Here is a 21,576-nt window from a genome sequence, read left to right as displayed (position 1 = left end):
GGAGGAGCAGAAGTATCTCAGAACACTTGAATTACAATATGCTGAAAGATTGTTATGGGATATTTGCCCAATTATGCCAAAAACTTGTTGCCTACTGAAGCTTTAATCTTCTTCAGGACTGTTTGGGTGTGGTTTCAACAGATTGGATTGACAGTTGCCCTGGCAACATGTAAGAAGCTGGTTGAGATTTTCTAAAATATATATTATTATTGAAGACAGGCCTGCAAAGTAATGCCTGATGTAATAGTAACTCCTCTTAGGAGGAATGTATTGCTGTAAAGGTATTATGCTTTTGTTGGATTATACTGGGTGTGTTCATCATATGGACTCCGGGAAGAGTAGTTGTTGCCACGGTAACCACTAAGTGATAAATGAAACAATGAGAAGTTAGTGCAATTACTTGCATACCTCCTGAGTTGTGCTTTAGCCCTCAGGTAAGTCCTAACTTTTATTGTGGAAGTTTTGGTTTTAACTCCTAATTTTTTACTAAATTTTCTCCAGTTGAGACTCTGTTTTTCGTCACAGGCGTAACCCTGCTGTTGCCTCATATGACCCCCTTCCTGATCTCTACACCTGGGTCTCTAAACCTTGATGCATATGAAATACTAATTATTTGTGCATCCATTGTTCTCCTTTTTCTATGCCACAGGCTAAAATAATTAAACCAACAAAGTGTAAAAAAGTATTTGAACCTACAACAAATTCAACTTGGCATTAAAGTCCAGGGGCCATTCTAGGATCAGACCTTCATTTCCTGCATTCTTGTGAATTATTATGCACCAATTTCTGCCTTTCCTGCCTCAAGTTGGTGGAAATGTCTTTGTGTCTTGAGGTGAGAGGTGAAGGGACCCCTTTGAAAATGGCCATGCCTTTTCCCTCGCTCAAATTTAGCCTAACTTTGGAGCGTTATTTACCCTCCATCCCGACAAGTTATCATCACATGGTTTCAAGACGGAGCCCACTACTGACTCTTGTAATGCCGGCGATCCTGCGGGTCTCAGAGTTTGTTTTTTAGGGGTGCTGAGATGAAATGAAACCCATAAAAAGAGTTTAAAATCAGCGCTGTAGGAGTCCTTACAAGTGGTAAATGGACTGCATTTATATAAAACCTTTCTAGTCTTAGCAATCACTCAAAGCACTTTACAACATAAGCCAGCATTCACACACTGGTTGCAGAGGCGGTGCCACCTGCTCATCATTCGCCCGCACACTCACATGCAATAGAATACTTCAACATGTGTAGACTGCAGAGATTGAACCGCCGACCTGCTGAGCCACTTTGCCGCCAGACCACGTGAATTACCTCAATAATTTAAGCAATTATAGTTAACCAGACGGCAGTATGAGCAAACTGAGGCTATGGGGAGAAAATGGCCCAAATGGACCCGTGACATGTGCTGACTGAGCCGTGCCAGGAGATGACTAATTTGCTGTTTTCCAGCCCACCTTTCAGCTGGGTTAAACTCCCTGAACAGTTACACAACTGACATTAAGGGTTAGAGGAATCGCAGCCTGTCGCGTTTCTCGGCAAAACAGGTTTCGGTGAAAGATGGCAAATGCAGGGATTAAGGAAATATGTTGCAATTTCACCAATCAGAACAACATCTCTACTGGTAATACAGTTCATTACACCAAATGCAATCTGATGTTTGTGGAGGCTCACATCAACACGGCAGCCAAGACTGCACAAAGTCAATAAACCAAAACGTCTGGGTGTCACTTTACAGCTGCAGGTGTTCGGGTTTATATTGTTTTTTGTGCACACATGGTTCCCCAGCACATGTTCCGCTTATTGCATAGTCACAGAGAAGTTAATGGCATCTGATAAGGCTGTTTCATAAAAGCAGCAAATGGCACAGACAGTCCGCCCCTGCTGCAGCAGCTTTATAATTAGGTCTGATAGAAGCCCTCGCCGACCCTCACTTCTTTCATTTTCCAAGGGTCACACCGTGCCATCATTCACTTGCTCCCCACCACTAAAACCATCACATAAATCACAAGGTACGCCCGCAAGACAACAACACGGCAACTACTGTAATTTCCAGCGAGTGTTAATTGAACTCAAGTACCACTGGCAGTTTTTAATTTGGTCTGCTTTGCCCTACTTTGCAGTTAGGAGCCATTAGCCTACTAGAACAATTTCCCCTCACAGTGGAGTGTCGGGCTTATGCCACCCCAACGCTTTTAGACTGCATTTCAACACACAAACACAAATCCACAATGTTTTTGACCAGATAGTGTATGAATAAATGTATGCTCTTAGTTAATAAATCGTATCTACTTAACAAATCCTCATACCTAAATGACACAATAGGTCATTTGTCAGTGAGATTATGACCGTTTTCTCATCTGCTACCTCTTCAGTTAAGGTCTTGTTTAATTCAGGCAGCTAAAACGACTTGGTGCGGGTTGGTAAAACATTGCCTTCCCGGTAAGAAGAAGCCAATATTAACTGTTGGCGAGAGAAAGTATGCAAACTGCAGTCTCAAGCGTCAAAGTCATGTTTTTTCTGCTTCTAACCAACCACCAGAACTTCCTTTTCCCTAACCAGGCTTTCACACCCGAGCACGTAAATATTGTATCTAGATAGATTTAAAGGTGACATAACTAAAACGTTAAAGCTATCAAGTCTTAATAAAGTACATTAAAGAATATAGCTGGTGGTATTCTATATTTTTCTTATTGTAAGCAGATCCTAAAGACCAAAACCAACAGTATCAGTGGCACTCACCCTGAAGTCCACTGGTTCCTACTAAAAACATGAATATTTAAAAACCGGCCAAAAAAATATAGTTCTAAAGTTGGTTAAATAATTTCCCGGGACTTAAGATCAACATCAAGAAAACAGAACTCATGCCCCTCAACATGAAAGAACCACCTGCCATAAAGCTAAATGGACAACAACTGACTTGTATGTCATCTTTCACATACCTCGGAAGCCGGGTAACATCAGATGGTGGAGCTGACCAAGACATTATGGCTAGATTAGGAAAAGCAAGGACAGCATTTCTAAGACTTGGAAACATCTGGAAGTCAACACACACAACTAGAAACCCCAAGTTAAAGTTATACAACAGCTGTGTACTATCTGTCCATCTACATGGTGCTGAGTGCTGGAGAATGACTGAAAAAGACATAGGCAAGCTTTCTAGCTTTCACAATACCCGCCTCAGAAAGATCATGGGGATATTCTGGCCTAGAAAGATCACAAACCATGACCTACACCAAACGACGGGGTGCTTGGACATGGAAACAATATTGATAAGAAGAAGATGGAGATGGCTAGGACATGTATTAAGGAAACCATCTGATGACATGACAAAAGTGGCATTGCGTTGGACACCGGAGGGAAAACGCAAAAGAGGGAGGCCCAAAACAACCTGGAGGCGAACCATCGAAGGAGAAATGAAGACGAGAGGATACAGCTGGAACAGCATTGAGAAGAAAGCAAACAACAGAGATGAGTGGAGATCCTTAGTCCTTGCCTTATGTGCCACCAGGCGCAACAAGGACTAAGTAAAGTAAGTAAATAATTTCCTAAAATACGTGACTGAAATAGGAGGACATTTGTTGGGGACTATTTTCAGCGGTGGATTAATCCACATGTGGCGCTCTAGTGAGTGTTTGTGGCAGCAGGACGGTGTGTGTGGGATTGAGTCCAAATAAACAGTATGTGTGTTTATGGTGATGAAGGAACATGTCACCCAGTGACACAGTGTGGCTCACTGATGTGTTTTTAATAGCTTTTTAACAACAATGGAGCTTTATGGCACAAATGAAGAAGACGTATCACGATTTGAAGTGTTGACTAAAAGAAAAATCAAGAATATACAAGCGTTAAGTTTAAGACAATTTAAACTACATGGCTTAGCTTAGACAAAAGATCAGCTTGATAATTAAACTGGTGTACAAGTTGTGTGTGATATGTAGCCAAAGCACACAGTAGGCTATATAAGAAGATGTATTACTGTTGTGTCCTATAACAATGGGTCAGAAACATTAAGATCACTCACTGAATTAGAGAAATCTGAACTTTGAAAATCCTCCATTCATCCATTCTCGATCGAAATCCTTCCTCCGTGTAATGCTGCGTTTGTGGCAGTACAACAACGTCACACATCTGTCTGAGTACTACTTAGAGAGGACAGTCATTTGAGGACAGTCGGTCACATGATCACAAGAGCTAAAATGTCAAGAAAACAAATAGAAGTTGTTTTGAACAACAATGCTGTCACTCAAGGAGAGTCTGAATTAAGGATATATTTCCCTTTCCAGTTGTTTAGGATCTGTTTTACCCCTTTTTCCTTCTAAACCGTGCACATGCTTGTAAGAACATGCCCGTTTTATTACTCACAACACCACTCTGAGATGGAAATTGATTCTTGGGAACCTTGTGGTGATCAATATTCATCTACGAAGCTCTCCAAAGCTCCTGGGGATTGGAGGAAAGGATCTTAGCAACAAAGATCATGTCTTTGTTTAAACAAGGGGAAGCAAAGAGGGAAAGGGAGGACAAGCAGACGTAGAAGGATAGACAAATAATATAGCCCAGTGAGGCGTCAGGGTGGTCGGCGTTGAGTTAATAACATAATGAGATGTGACAGACGCTCGACGAATATTGGCCACTTAGTAGAATTTATAGCCTGCCTAGCAAATGAGACTGTGAGTAAGCATCAAACGCAGACGAAAGGGCTGATTCACCCCGATGTCCTCATTTCATTTCATTTTTTTTTTTTTTACAATTTTGTCTCTGAGTGTTTGCTAAATGAGTTCTGTTGCAATTTAGCAATATTTGGTAATAACTCCAGCCACAGACACCGGCATGGGCGTATTACCATGCAGGGCATGCGTCGCTCATTCAACAAAATTACTGATATATGCAAGAGCTGGTGCTAATGAGAGGGCATCATGGATGCAAAAGAGCTCACAGCAGCCATACTCTAATCTAATTGTCCATCAGCTAATGATACACATCCAAAGCACCTGTTTTTTCCTGTTATTTTCTCGTCTCTTCTTCAAATGAAATGTTGGCTTTGAAATGGAAATTCAAGGGAAATTAATTTGTTTCTTTGCATGTGGTGGCTGATGGCAGATAACTTAACTGTTTTGCAAAAGCAGCTGAAAGGTCATAAGTTAAAGGTGCAGTGTGTAGGATTTGGCGGCTTCCGGTGGTGAGGTTGCAGATTACAACCAACTGATGAATTGCCATCTCTAGAGCCAGTGTTTGGTTTGTCCGTTCTGGGCTACTGTAGAAACATGGCAGCCGGCTCCGTGAAGAGGACTTGCTCCGTATGTAGATATAAACGTCTCATTCTAAGGTAACGAAAACACAACAATTCTTATTTTCAGGTGATTATACATTAAAGAAAACATACTTAACTAGAATGGCACTCGGAGAGCGCAGACCTCCACCAAGCTGCCCGAGTATATTGCCCCCCCCTCTCCGTTCAGCTTGCGCCATCATCCACGTGTATTTTTGTTTATGATGAGATCAGCTGTACGTAGCGGAACATCGTAAAACACAACAAAATAAAACTCACCTAAACCGTCGTCGTTACTCTTTCCAACAATCACCAAGTGTGCTTTGGTCGAACTCAACTGTAATTTCACCGAGTTCAATGTGAAAAAACGCAGATTCTACAGTTGTGCCCCCCCCCCCAACCTCCCCCGCTCTCTCTCTGAAGGGAAAAAGGCGGGGTCACGCATCATCAACGCGTCATCAGTTACACTGCGCATGTGTTATACCCAGAGGTCTTAATTAATTGGTTTCTGGTCCATCTATCTATGTAATGTTTATATATGTTTTAGAAACCTTTTTCTAAATGTTTACAAATCATTTGGTAATCACTAACAAATACTTAATATAGTATATCAAATGTTATAATGTGTGCAACTGTAAATAAATAGTTTACTAATATAATCAGAATGTAATTGTTATCCTCTCTTATCAGCTATGATGCAATATAAACATTAATTATTTCCTATTACACAAACTAATGATAAAATAACAGAAAATATAGCATTATTAATAATTAGTAAACAATATTAATTTCCATTTTGTTGTTTGTTAACAGTAAAATAACTATGAATTAAGTTTAATTAACTATCAATTTACCATTTATAAATTATGGTTATTATAAAGTTATTACAACAACAATACAAAGTGTAAATATTGGTAGTCAGGCATTTTGTTGTTCATGGCCGTTGTTTCATTTGCACACATCGACCCCGTTTCTACCTGGTAGTAACAAGTTGTATCTGGATACTTTATCTGCATAACGGCCGCAGGGCCTCTGCAGTTACATCTGGTGTTAACAAGCATTCTGGTTATTTAGATTCTCCCGCAGTGCGATTAATATCTTAATATGCAAGTTATACTTAACTTTATAGTCAACTCATCCATATACATATACACAGGATGAAACGATGTGTCTCTGAGGGCAATGATGCTACATTTATCATGTTAATATTGAAGGCAGAGCCGCCTCCCGATACTTCAGTCTGGACTAACGAGCCTCGCTAGCGCATGTCTTGCATGTCAAAGTGGTCCCTCCAGTCCCCCTGAGGCAACGCTGTTGTCCGGGCTCGACTGACTTTTGATAATCAGAGGAAAGGGTTATGTTTGACAGGCAGCTTAAAGGTACTGTTTGTAAGTCCTAACAAGTATAAACCATTGCGGGTCGGTGTCCCATGCGCGTTTGCGTGTGGCTACACTGTTCAGACTCAGACTCCAACACAAACTACACGGAAGCACCGCAAAGTTATATCTAGTGAAGTCCGTCTTGCAAAACAGTGTTAACTCTTCCTGCTTCAGCCTCCCGACCGTAGCTTTAGTCTCCAGGGCCGGAGTCTCTGCTCCTCTGCCTGCTTGCCTTCACTCACACACCACGCTCGTTCGCACTCGCTCTCTCACTCCACCTCTCACGTGTATGCGCGATCACTCCACACTGCAGAAGAGTTAGTTTAGCTCTGAGAATATCTAGTGAATGTACAGTGGACATTTGTGCAGAAATAACTGCTGCAGCTCCTCCAGACCAGCAGAGGTTTCCCGTGTCTTGTGAAGTGACGGGGCTCTGCAGCGAGAAACGTTATCGTCTCCGACCAAAACTCCGATGTCTCCCCTCCCCTGTTCGGATCAGCATTGATTCATGGAGAGACCTTCGTCTGGTCAGCTAACATTACTGCCAAGCAGCTGAAATATAGAGTGATATTGTGGTTTTTGCTGACGTGTGTCGCCTCACTGTTTTGAGCGATGCTCGTTCATGTCTATGTAGAGCGAGCAAGCGCGAGCAACAGGACGCTGACTTTCATTGACTTAACAAGCAATTTCTGATTCTTACATAGAGTCCCTTTAAGAAAGCAATAAAAAGGGGAGTCAGGTGAACTTTCAACATGTTGATACCAGGTGTAGATGGAACCATTGTAAACGCTGTTATTGTTATTATCGGACGTGATAAACTAATAACCACTCAGTCAACTGTTTGAGTGCCCCTTCCCGGTGAAAAACCTGAAAAACTGTACTTGAAGAACTTTACAAGAGTCTGCCGAATTCATTACAACTTGTACTTGTGGTCCACTTCACCAGAAAACTTTGTACGGGAGTGAAAAGTATGAGTCCTTGGAGAGCAGCTACTTTTCTGCTTGACAAGATTTGGCATTGATTAAAATTTTAAGAAATGTAACATTCCAGCTGAAAGAAAAACCCTCCGTCTAAATGGAAATGTGAAGCCTTCTGTTATTACATACGCCAAAGTATTAAATATCACTTTAGAAAGGCGAGTGCTTTAAAAGAAGTCTGGAGGGAAACAGTATCAGTAAAAGGGCTTCTTTATTCACTTGGCATTCAGCTTTTGATTAAGTGTAACAATATTTGGGGGAAGCTTTTATCCGAAGCCCTCAAAGTGTAATTAATGGAAACACTTTTATTCTGGTTTGATTCAAACAAACTGTTGAGCTTTCACTCCAGTAATGTGGTTTGTACAGTCATACCCCGGTGCATCCTAAACCCCTGGACTGCACCTGGTCAGGCCAAGAAATGAAGAGCAGGAAAACAATTTTTTGAGCATCCTCACAACATGTGTAGAAAGCTTAACACAGTGAATACTCTGGACAATGAGCAAATTCACAACAACACGGTCAAGGTCAATAACCTCTGGTCATGCTGACAGCAGAGTCTTTCTGCCCCCAACAGAGCAGGTTTATATAACCTTTATATAACCTTTCTGCAAAAGGTCAGCTCCGTCAAGATGATTTGCAATCAGCCAGTGGCACACATTTGCATGTAAAAGTGAGCAAAAGTTGAACTCTACATGAAAACCTCCAAAATATATTGATTGCGGTCTAAAATCGTGCTTTTATGAATACTAGTGTGACTGGGCCATTACACTCTGAAAATGTTTTCAGCTTACTGTATGTATACATATTAATGAACATAAAGTACAGAAACATTTGTTCCATTATCTGCCTGAAAATAGTTCCTCCTTGCTCCTCCAGTTCTTAAAGAGGACCTCCACCGATTTTAGTTTCCAGGTGTCGGGGAGTATTACTACTGCTGCTGCTGCATATGTGGAAAAAAGTTGCATAAAGCCTACTAACGTTACAACCAAACTCTTCTACACATGAGCGATGAGAGGTTCTTGACAACGCTGCAAGCAGCAATACCGGGAGGCTATACTGGGAACCGAGCAATAGGCTCGCTCCGAACGGGCACACAATCCAAACGGCCACGCCACACACTGGACTAGTCTGATAAATGTCCTCAAGTGATGTCACGAGTGAGCATCTCTTGGGACTGAGGTCTAATGTAGGTAATGTAAGCGCCACATTCATCTCTCATCTCTCTCATCTTCAACCTCTTATCTGGGGTCGGGTCGCGGGGGCAACAGCTCCAGCAGGAGACCCCAAACTTCCCTTTCCCGGGCCACATTAACCAGCTCTGACTGGGGGATCCCGAGGCGTTCCCAGGCCAGAGTAGAGATATAATCTCTCCACCTAGTCCTGGGTCTTCCCCGTGGCCTCCTCCCAGCTGGTCGTGCCTGGAACACCTCCCTTGGGAGGCGTCCAGTGGGGCATCCTCACTAGATGCCCGAACCACCTCAGCTGGCTCCTTTCAACGCAAAAGGAGTAGCGGCTCTACTCCGAGTCCCTCACGGATGATTGAGCTTCTCACCCTATCTCTAAGGGAGACGCCAGCCACCCTCCTGAGAAAACCCATTTCGGCCGCTTGTACCCGCGATGTAGTTCTTTCAATCATGACCCAGCCCTCATGACCATAGGTGAGAATAGGAACCAAGATTGACCGGTACATCGAGAGCTTTGCCTTCTGGCTCAGCTCTCGTTTCATCACAACGGTGCGGTAAAGCGAATGCAATACCACCCCCCTTCTGTTCCGATTCTCCGTCCAATCTCACGTTCCATTGTCCCCTCACTCGCGAACAAGACCCTGAGGTACTTGAACTCCTTCACTTGGGCTAAGGACTCATTCTCTACACCACGTTTTGACAAGGAAATGAATGGAATGAAACAGATGATATCTCTGCTTCTGCAGCATTGATTTTCTTTTTGTTTTAAACTGACCTTCTTGAGTCCAGCGATGTTAAAGGAGTGCAACGCTAAATCTGTGGAGTGCTCCTTTAAATTTCTCCTCCACCATTACTGTTTACTCCTGTCCCTTACTGTGGAGTTTTGAATTAAATCATTCAAGGGCAGTCGAAGCAAGTGCACAATGATGTACATTCAAAGGGGCACTTTCTTACCCAGAATGCATTGTGATCTGTTATCATATTCTCTAAACAATCTTTGGATAAAGCTCAAGTTGTGTAGGAGGGAATAAGGACACACTATTTAGACATTTTAGAATGTTCTGTTTGTCAGCAGGATTACAGAAAAACTACTGGCCGGATTTTCATGAAACTTGGTGGACGGGTGGAGCATGGGAGGAAGAAGGAAGACCCATTACATTTTGGAGCAGATATGAAACACGGTGCGGATACACAAATGACTTTTCACTTTCGTTAACATTGCAAGATAGGGCATGGCCTTGGTAGAGGCAAGGCGAGTTCCCTTGTAGTTATTCTATGTGATAAATCCTGCTGTTTCACTTTCAATCCTCAGCTCCCTTCAGACTCCACGCTGCCGCTCTGCAGGTGGCTTCTTGTGTGACGTTCCCTCTGCAGCTAACTGGAGCGAGACAGTGAAGGAGGGCATGATGAACGGCTGTGTCCAGGCATCATTAAGCTCAGTCTAATTCAGAGAGAACCTTACCTTTCCATCCCATCACAACTCTTTAACTTCAATCTGAACATTTTGCAATTTGGGTCTAGTAGTAGTAGTCAAACGTCAAGGAGGGACTTCGTCTGCTGCTGCTGCTGCCTATTCTCCATCAACTCTTCAAGCCGAGTTGTCATGGAAACCTGATTTGAGAATGCAGTCAAGGTACCGGGATGATAGTGAATGATACTCCACATATCCATCAAATGGGGAGATTCTGATGAGTTTCTAAAGAGACTGTGAGCACTTCCCCACAGGAAACTCTCAGTTTGGATATATATGGGTTTAAATAGAAAGATGCAGCTGGAAGCTCGTTGATTACTCATTTCTTGTTGAGCAAACATTTCAATATCAAGATGAATAGAAGTGAAATTGCATATTCAAATCATAGCGTGTGCTGGTATATGGTATATTTTTCTAGTATGATGAACGTCATCTCTTTTAAAATGATCAATAGGACAAACTGAACAAACTATAGTGATAACTGATATATAAAGTACGTACCTGACAAAATGATAATTTATTGAGACAGTTTTCTGTATCAGGTGTTGTCAACCATTTATTTTAATTAGACTGTTTCATTAGAATAATTTCCAGTCAGTTGAAGAGGTAAAAGTATCCAGTATTTCCCAAAGACAAAAGGAAAATATTGGAAAAAAATCTGACAAAGTCAAAATATTTTTTTCTTAATTTTGTTAATCAGCTGTTACGAAATACAAAATCCAGTTTAGGATTGGTAGTGCAGTAAATACTGAGAGGAAACATGGCAGCTGTGAGCTCCATGAAGCTAAAATCTTGTCTAAGAGCAACATCTGCTGGATTAATTGAGAACTGGTCTAACTGTATCCTCTCACTGCAAAGCTGTGTAGTTATAATACAGTACGCTGCTCATGTTACAGGGTTTAACATGTAACGTATATACTACAGTATAGGCCAGTGTATGTGGATTAGTTTAGTCATCCTCAACCTTAATCTGATGCTTAATAGAATCTTTGTTAACCTTGAGTCCATGAAATCCCCACATCTTTCTATTAAAGGATTCTGATTACAGAGAATTATTAAAATGGAATACATAACTTGTTTTTCTGTTGGTACCAGCGTGCTTAATGAACTGAACCTAAGTCTTTGTTTGACTTGTCTGTTTTTGAGCAGTTTGTGCATCCAAAACATCGCTGTGTTAACAGATGTTTCAACACTGATTAGCAACGTTGTGTAATTAGGCAGTCAGTCAGAACAGCTCTCCACTCCACACACTGTGGATATATTCATCATTTTAGAGCCCTTTAAATTAATGGTGGCGAAACTGAGATTTTTCTTTCTCTTGGGAATCAATAGCTGTATACTAAACCACATATTACACTAGAAATACCTCCTGATTTGGCCAAAATGTAGCATGTAGTATGCAAACAAAAGCAGAATCTATAGAATGCCGAAATACCTGGATGTCGTACCGATTTGGAAAAAATCTCCAGACAAGGTCTACTGGTCGTATCCAGAAGGTAACCCTCAAGTTGGGAAACAAGTTTAGGCATTGATCTCGAGTAGTTAAGGTTATGATAGGTCGTCGAGCAGTGAGTCTCATGAGAGTTTTTGCAAGAATTGGCGGGTTACTTTCCAGACACGACCAGGTCTACAAGTATCCAGTAGGCGACTGGATCCCACAATGCAAAGCACTGGAACGGTACAGTCTATGGTCATAACAACATTGGCCAAAAAGGCAAGTTTTTCAATTTTTTTTTAGCTATTTCATCACTAAATTCACTTCTGAGAATTTTTAAGGCGTGAAATCGACTGTGTAGATTTCAAATCTTGGCAATTTTAGATTTATTTTATTTATTTATTTTATGGCAAATCGAAAATTTGCTCCGACGTTTTCGGAGTTTAGAAGCTCCACAAGCTGGCGCGACAACAAGCCAGCGCCTACCGGGGTAGCTACCCAGCCAGCCGGGCAGTCACACTCACAAGAGACCGGTCTCGTAGCAAAGAGGGTTTTACTTCCCTGTTGATGGATGGTTTGTTTAAATATCACAACACAAATTAAGTTAACAGAAACCTGTGGTTATCTGCTTTTTTGGAGTTGAAAAGCTCCACAATCACCCGCGATGCGTAGCTCGCTGGAGAGCCAGCCAGTGACGCTTGAAGACCGGCTACAGAGCAGCAGGAAGTGGAGGGAAGAGGGAAGGATAGAGAGATACCTGCTGACGTTTTCAACTGACTAAAATGAATACACTCTCTAATGTAGGGATATCATTCCATTGTTTTGTTGCTTTTTAAAGGGTTAAAGATTGTGCAAGAAACTGCGTTTCTTCCGAAGAAAGGACCACACAGACATGATGGGCAAACTGCCTCTTTTCTGGAGGAGGAAATAACTGTTTTTCTCATAAAGTTATGACGTTATTCTCGTAATATTATGACTATTTTCTCGTAAACTTCCGACTTTATTCTCGTAATATAACAACTTTTTTCTCGTAAACTTCTGACTTTATTCTCGTAATATTACGACTTTTTTCTCGTAAAGTTATGACTTTATTTTCGTAATATTACGACTTTTTTCTCGTAAAGTTATGACTTTCTTCTCGTAATATTACGACTTTTTTCTCGTAAAGTTCTGACTTTATTCTCATAATATTACGACTTTTTTCTCGTAAAGTTCTGACTTTATTCTCGTAATATTACGACTTTTTTCTCGTAAAGTTCTGACTTTATTCTCATAATATTATGACTTAATTCTCAAAATCTCAGATTTTTTTCCCCTCAATGTGGCCCTAATACTCCGTCGTACTTCCGCTGCTCCTAAAGTAAAGAAGTGTTATCACAGTATGGATGGTCTCTGAGTGAGGCGAACAGCGATACCAGGGTTTTGCATTCGGCGGCTCCCGTCACCGCAGTCTTGGAAGTGAGCGGAGGGGTACTCAGCTGGTTGCAATCTGCAACCACACCACTAAATGTAACCAAATCCTACACACTGTACCTTTAAACTAATTTCACATAATTTCACCAAATTCCTGTGTGATGTTTTACAGTGTTGGACTGATGAAGAGTCTTAGAAACCTAATGGGTGAAGCAGGAAACACAAAAACACAGTACTACACAGTGTCGCTGTGTACATGCACATTAGTATCCTGGTTTTTATTATTTTAATTATGATTTCGATCATTAAACTACAGTTATTGTGAGCAACACTGGCAATCACCATTATGTCTGATGGTCGTTACCATGGGGATCTTTCCAATTGCTCCCATCCATCCCACATGACATAAACGCAGCATAATAACAAGTGTAATTTTCAGACTGAATGACTACTTCTCCGGCAGATGTCGAGCGAGTGGTGGTAAAAAAAAAAATAGTTTGCATGATTAAAACTGCTTTTAAGCTTGAATGGTGGACCGGGGCTGACATTTGCTTTCAGACATTTAGCACCAAGTCAGATATATTAGAGCTTTTAGATTCCCAGTTGTACAGTAATTATCACTTGAGGTTGATGTGAGCCATTTTATCATGTCAGAGTCGGTGGTAATAACAGTAAGGCAGGATGTGAACGTGGCAGGGGAAATGGAGATGATAGCTCTCTGACAATAATCAGAAGTTGCCAGAATGCAGGAAATACGAAAAACCTCCAGTCTGGTTTAGAAAATGTTCTTATTTCTGGATTCTGCTATGATGAGAGCAGAAGAGTGGACAACCAGTGACGGAGCATATGGCAGTTTTGAAAGACAGCCGACTTCAGGGAACACGCTCCAAGTGGTTCATCGTGGTTCCAGAAGCATCCAAAGCCTGGCTCAGCAAACTCCCAGAGATGCTGGAGAAGAAGAGCTCATAGGCCAAACTGCAGACTCACATATAGAAAAGAAGTGGAAAGAGTATTGGAAGGGAAGAAGCTCAGGATGGAAATTGTAAATGAGTTTATCTGGAAGGATTGTTAAACACATCAGGGTGCCTGTTTGGGATTTTCTTTTTACCTTTATATCAAAAAGTACCTCTTTGCTGCTGCCACATGTGTGGATTAAAGTATGCTACTGCCTCCTCAATACCCGTTCTCATTCCCAGGGCGTAAAATACTGACGCTTTGTCACGGCCGTCAGCGTTCAATACCGCCGCACAAGGCAACTTTTAGCACCGGTATGAGACGCACTGGGCTTTCCATACTATGTTAATAACACAATATATTTCCGTACGTATTTTAGTTAGTTTACGTACTTATTCTAAGCCCAACCATGATGTTTTTTCTAAACCTAACTAATTGGTTTTGTTGCCTAAATATAACCACAACCGTTTCACGGTAACAATGTGGCAATAAATGACACGTGAAAAGACGTTTCACAACGTTAACCCCGTGGCGTGAAATGCCAGTTCTCATTCCCAGGGCATCAAATACCAACGCTTTGTCATGGCCGTCGGCGTTCAATACCGCTGCACAAGGCATCCTTTAGCGCCGGTATAAGACGGTATAAGACGGTATAAGACGGTATAAGACGCACCGGGCTTTCCATTAACTATAATATAAACCCGTCCTCGGCAACAGTACACACTCAGAGAAAGTGCTGTGGTGACGTAGTTTAAAGAGCAAAAGAGACTCACAGAGCGGGTGGGAGTTAAGGTGGATGGATCCAACAAACACAGGGCTTTCATTTGGGAGACCGCTGTTCGTGTCCTGTGTGTTAAGTTTCACTTTCACTTTACAATCAGCTGTTTTTTCGTGTCCCGTGTTCACAACGTCTAGTCTCATTTTCACTGTACAAACATAGTAATTTTAAGCCCAACCATGTTGTTTTTCCTAAACCTAACAAAGTGGTTTTGTTGCTTAATCCTAAACAACTGTTTTTGTTTAATCCACAACATTAAGCTTATGTTCACAGCGACTGAAAAGTGATGTTGAGGGTTGTGACAAAGGGCTTATGTGTCTAGTTGAGATGAGAATGTGTTGTACTAACTACATAACTCATCACCTTTCTCTCTGCGATGAATCCCTTCATCTCCTCGCTCTTGTGTTCAAAAGAACTTCTACGCTTTATTCCAGTGTTCTTTATTTATTACCTCAGGAACATTTGTTGAATCTGCTGCCTTGGCCCTGAGACTTTGCACAACTTCGGACTGTTACTGTAGCTATTCGTCACAATTTTTTTGAAAACCCAACATTATGTGATATAAAATTAATGGCCCATAATACCAATATTAAGTTAAAATAATTGAAGCTTATTTTCAATAAAAAAATAACTCAGCAGTTTGATGTTGCTGTGTTCGAATATTGTGTAGATCTCATTCAAGATTATGTTTCATTATTATAATAATATAAGTGTTCATAAATATTCACAGTGTTATGATCATACATGTCAGTTCACACTTCTGTGACCATAATAGTCTTTTGAAAATATGCTGCAAAGTGACAAGCAAAGGTGTGAGAAATATGAAATGAACAGAAATAGAAATATTTCTATATAGACGGAGAAAAAAGGTTTACAAACCGAATATACCATAATGTGTACATTCATCAGCCCGGTCTCAACAAACGGTGTTTGAATGACACAGCAATTTGTTCAAGTCATTCTTGCTTTTGGCATGTCATTTCACACCATGTAGTTTGTACTGACTGCAATGTAAATGCATGTTACGCTCAGAGCTAGTGGTGCAGAATAAAAACACTGTTTATGGTGAGCGGGAGATGGATGACTCCAACAAACACAGGACTTTCAATCAGCTGTTCGTGTCCCAAAGTGTTGAATGTTTTCGATACTTATGTTACACTGTTTCCGTATGTATTTTACTTACTTTACATTCTTATTTCAAGCCCAACCATGATGTTTTTCCTAAACCTATCTAAGTGGTTTTGTTGCTTAAACCACGACGTGTCACGGTAACAACGTGGCATTAAATGACACGCTAAAAAGACGTTTCACAACGTTAACCTCATGGTGTGAAATGCCAGTTCTCATTCCCAGGGCGTCAAATATCGACGCTTTGTCACGGCCGTCGGCGTTCGATACTGCTGCACAAAGTATGTATGAGGCTTTCCATTAACTACAATGTAAACCCATCCTCGGCAACAGTAAATGCACAGGGAACTTGCAATGATGACGTATTATAAAGAGCAAAAGAGACACACAGGGCGGGCAGGAGTTGAGGTGGATATGTCCAACAAACACAAAGCTTTCATCAGTCCTGTGTTCACGTCAAGTCACATTTGCACTGTAAAAACATAGTGATTTTAAGCCCAACCATGCTGTTTTTCCTAAACCTAACTAGGTGGTTTTGTTGCCTAAACCTAAGCAGGTGATTTTGTTTAATTCACAACATTATGCACATGTTTAATGCGACGGGAAAATGGCATCGATGGGTCTGACAAAGCGTCTGTATGTGAGGAGTTGGGATGAGAACGTGTTAAAAATGATGTGTTATCATGACACACCGAATGTCCTTAAAATGGCGAGCTATTTATTATGTTGTAATCGTATTCATTATTCATTGCAACTTCAACAAGATGACACTTAACTGTGTTGCACAGACAGCTCTTGCAAAAAGCAAATGTGCATTTATTACAGGTGAAAGAGCATTTTACGTGTGGAAAATCTCCGGTGTCCTTTGGATTAGCTTCCCTACATCTCCCTTAGCCAGTCAGCCTGAAGAAGATGTCTACTGTACGTATCTACAGTATCTACATGAGGCAGACGAACCCCTGCCGAGATCAGAAGAAGCATCTGTGAGCTTATATCTACATCAGAAGCTCACAGATGCAAAGGATTCCACCAGCTCGCAGTGAATGCGAGATCAGATCGTCCCAAATCTGCCTTTATTCATTTTTTAGACTCGACACAGTTTAAACACTTTAGAAGCGCGCACGTCACATTATCACCACGGTTCGACCTTGTTGCTACGAGTCAGCTCTGCACATTTTCTGCAGGATAAGCACTCTCATGTAGGATTTATGCCTCATGTAAACATGAGAAATGAATTGTCTTCTCTTGTTCTTGTCAACACCAAAACATCCATTTTTCATGTTGATGCCCTGACAATATGCACGAACATCAATCAAGGATCATCTTCAAGCAAAGCAATTATGGAAATGGCACTTCTGCACACGACGTTAGATGGCGTCTTCACAAGAAAACAGCAGATGGGGAAGAACATAGCAGAGGAAGAGTCAGACATTATGAAGATTTCACTGCAAATGAACACCAGAGGGCAGAGCAGCATGCTTCTTTTTCATCTATCTCACTGCCTGGGCTGATGCACAGTGTTCAGAATTGGCGAGACATGCCTAGTAAAGAGAAAATTGCCAATAAGATTGAACTAATAAAGTGCTAAACAGGCTTTGCAGAGACAAAATGAGGATTTGCTAAAGTCACAACCTTCTTATCCCAATGTAAATTAAAAAAGCAAACTGCATTCAGTGCAATTCATTAGAAAGGAATTAAAGAAATAAACATGCACACTGTGCAGCCAGTCACTAAATCATCTTTAAATCAGTATTTTTAAGCAACTTTTTTTGCTCTGCTGCCGTCTTTAAATGTTGATTACAGAAGGCAGAAAGCATGTTTTGATTCAGCCCATTTCTGTGTAGGGGGGAGGGTAGTCAACTCCGCTGGGTAATACAGTATTCATTATCCTCAATGCAGCGCTTCATGGATGTGCTTTGTGTCTGCCTGGTGAACCTCGGGTTCACATAATCTGTCATACATTAGGTTTCTCACTATAGAGAAGATAATCCCCAACAGATCACACATATAGCCTATAGTGGCACAAAGTGAAATGTATTTATGACTAATGTGATATGACATATGAGAGATGAACATGTCAAATGTTTACCGACCTGGCTGGTCTGTGATCAAAGAACAGATCTAAAAGTAGATCTTTCAGTTTGTTTGTTGTTGTTAAGAGGACAGTTCTGTCCTATGAAGCCAAAACACAGAACTAAATTACAACCAGAATGTGTTTTAACATATAAAAATGATTGTGCTAAAAAAACAGTTGGCTTTATGAAATTTGAAAGAACTAAAGAACGGAGATAAAAACATACAAACTGCAGTGACTGTACTCCAATTAGTTACGACTAGCTGGTGAGATAACCTTAGCAAAAGCTAATTTACTCTTTCCAGTTTCCTGTTGTTGAAAAATCATTTTTTTCCCGATAATTGGCTTTGTTAAAACACATATACACCGATCAGCCATAACATTATGACCACCTGCCTAATATTGAGTAGCCAAAACAGCCCTGACCCGTCGAGGCATAGACTCCACTAGACCTCTGAAGGTCTGCTGTGGTATCTGGCACCAAGCCGTCAGTAGCAGATCCTTCAAGTCCTGTATGTTGCGAGGTGGGGCCTCCGTGGATCGGACTTGTTCATCCAGCACATCCCACAGATGCTCGATTGGATTGAGATCTGGAGAATATGGAGGCAGAGTCGACACCTCGAACTCTGCCTCCATATTTACCGACGTATTTTAACGCATAGATAACCAAAGACCTTTTTTCAGGCATCTAACGAAAAACCCCAAAACTCATTGACTTCCAGACGAGGGAACTGGAGGTGCTAACATGATAATAACATGTTTTAAGGACTCATTCCTGCAGCACAGTTAGTTATACCACATAAACAAGGTAACAAACAAGATAACTAGCCTATTAAAGATAGTTTATTAAGCTCATTAATTCAAATGGACAAGAACGCTGAAGAAAATATTCTGTGTGCCTGCACACTTCAAAATGTCCAAACATACATAATTTAGAGCACAGTGTCTAAATATTATTTTGGGTTTTATGTAAAGTCTGTGACAGTGATTTATAATCAACCTTAAAATGGACTTGGCTGTTATAGTTGCTGCTCTCTGCCTCACATAGGTTGACATGAAGCAGAAAGTCCAGTCTCTCTTGGTCACATATTTCTCCATCACAGTTCTCCGTTGTGATTTAAACCCGATAAGACACTGTATTTGTACATTTCTTGACCATATAACTCTTCCCTTATAAGAAAGACACAAATGGCTTCCCAGCTAAGCCAACTTAGTGGGTGTTTGGAGCGGTTGGGAGGAGATGGAGGGATTTGGGAAGAGAAAAAAGAAAATGAAAAACTAAGACAGATAGATGGACAGACAAGGAAGGGAGCAAAGGGAGGGTGGCTGGTGGTGCCTATGGGGATTGATGCTGTGTGAAGGTGACCTGGGATTACTCTGGTCCTATTCCACAATCTCATCCTGGTATCTGAAACTCATCGCCCAGCGGAATGAGCTCAGCTGTCCACATCCCTAAGTAAGTCGTTGGGCTGAACCCCAATCTGCCCGGAGCGAGAATGTAAGCCGGGCTAGAGGATATTCTCTTTTCTCCCCAACAGACAATGCCACCGAATGTTAGTGTGCGGGAGATTCGGATGATGACATTTGGTCGGAGGAAGACGGAGAAGATTCCCTGCACATACTGTATACTGATGGCTTTTACTGTAGCTTCCGCTGGCTGATGTGGTGAATCCATGCAATGCTCCAAACGTTATCCCAGAATTAAAAAACCTGTAGTGATGTTAATAAACTGTGTTGCTGCTGGGATTTTTCATATAATTCTGTGCATTTAACATGTTCATATTTAATATTTCTACACAAAAAAACAATTGCCGGTTGCAGCAGAATCCATTGAAAGTATTTTTCATCCTATAAAATGTTTCTATTTTCCATTTTTGTAGAAGGGTACACCTAAAAGTGGACATATGGTAGCTTCAAATGGGGTCGTGTTTACCGTGTTTACAAGTTGGGCCCATATGAACGCCCTCTCATGTCGTGTTCACAACCTCGGAAGTCGAAAGTTGAAAACTTGTGAAGTGTTTTTTCATGTTGACAGAAATGGCGGAAGTTATGGAAGTTATTTTTTTTGGTGCATAATAAGTTAATATATCGTAATTTCAGGAAAATGTTGATATTCCCAACGGCCTCATCTTTCTCCTCAGTCATTATACCTTTACTGCATTATGTTACCCACTTGCTAGCTTGCTAATTTGTTATCCTCTGTGGCTTCTAGACGCCGACAGTAACGTTAATATTGCCGTTGCTTAGCAACGGTGTTCTCACGACTTAACCACTTAAACGCCAAACATATTGTGCACACGACTTCCCATGTTGTAAACACAAGCTCAGGAGTCTCATTTGAAGGCACCATATGTCACCGTGACATCGTCCATTGGTTTGTGGACTGACGTTTTGAAGCTTCGAGTTTGACATTTTGGCCGTCACCATCTTGGTTTTTTGGAACCATAAGTGACCATATTTGGACGAGAGGGTGGAGCTGATTCAAGAGACGGAGCAATACGATGGCCGTTCCTCATTTACATAAAGTTGAGGTCTAGTCTACTTTATGCAAACCCCGGTATCCGACGCGACTCGCCGCCTCTCGAAACACCCGAGAATCTTCTAAAATAAACGTTGTCGATCCAAAATAAAGACAGATTCAGCAACTGCATGGATTATTTCTCGCCTCAAATGTTTTCAGAAAAACATTTCTGTGAAATATTTTCATGATATAAGAGAAGACAGTTTCCAAACGAGCTGCTATGTTGTATCCGGTTTGAAAGCTGGGAGCAGCAGCCCATGGAGGGAAAGCGTTCGTCCAATCAGGAGCCTAGTGCCTTGTGTCTAGAGACAGCCCATCAAGCGTCCAATGCTGGGAAGCGACGCGTCCCCTCACGATAAAAAACGCCCCTGTGGACACGTACTATTAGAGTGTCTTTTAGGACAACAGAATGCTGAGCAACACCACCTGTCACTCAAAGTGGCCACACCCTAAATGATGCCTAACTTTAAGTTTTAATATAATTTAAACAGTTTAGTTATATAACAAATTCACCCGCTGTACATTTGTCATGAACAAGGAATTTAGCACTATTTGTACGAGGCTGTAAACATGTTTGTTTCTGCTGTGAAGTTGGGCTTTTTAACATGGGGTGTATGGGGATTGACTCACTTTTGCCTCAAGTGGCCATTTGAGGAACTGCAGTTTTCCGCATTGACTTCATTTTTCAGACCCGGACGTTGCCGCTCAATAAAAACGTTATGTGTTTCATGAATTCCTTTTAATTAAACACTTCTATTTTACTACTTTCTTTAGAGTCGTTCAAGGTCGTGCCTGCTGTCTCGCACCACTAACAAAACCTGGCACTGATTGCAAATCTCTCCAGAGAAATAAACACCTCTCTAAATAAATGTTAGACTGACTAGTTTGTAAAAGTGCACTTCAGTAAAATGTCACACTGCAACTTGCCTACTCATCACAACCCACTCTGGAAAAAAAAAAAACATCAGCTACTCTCCGAAATGAACCTTCCAAAAGATAGA

The 21,576-nt window shown here is 41.3% G+C and overlaps 1 long non-coding RNA gene across 2 annotated transcripts; it reads left to right on the top strand.

Annotated features, from left to right (window-relative positions):
- Window positions 1–239: 239 nt before the first annotated feature.
- LOC141759749 (uncharacterized) lies at window positions 240–10,729 on the top strand. 2 transcript variants are annotated; one of them, XR_012592187.1, is made up of 3 exons: window positions 240–434; window positions 9,877–9,982; window positions 10,114–10,729. It is a non-coding gene; the product is annotated as an uncharacterized LOC141759749 (long non-coding RNA). The 2 variants fall into 2 exon arrangements; XR_012592186.1 differs by having other exon boundaries at window positions 9,874–9,982.
- The last annotated feature ends 10,847 nt before the right edge of the window (window positions 10,730–21,576 follow it).

This window comes from Sebastes fasciatus, chromosome 21 (genome assembly GCF_043250625.1).
Source record: "Sebastes fasciatus isolate fSebFas1 chromosome 21, fSebFas1.pri, whole genome shotgun sequence".
NCBI lineage: Eukaryota > Metazoa > Chordata > Actinopteri > Perciformes > Sebastidae > Sebastes > Sebastes fasciatus.
The sequence above is the reverse complement of the archived record's forward strand: the minus strand, read 5'-3'. Positions and strand labels throughout refer to the sequence as shown.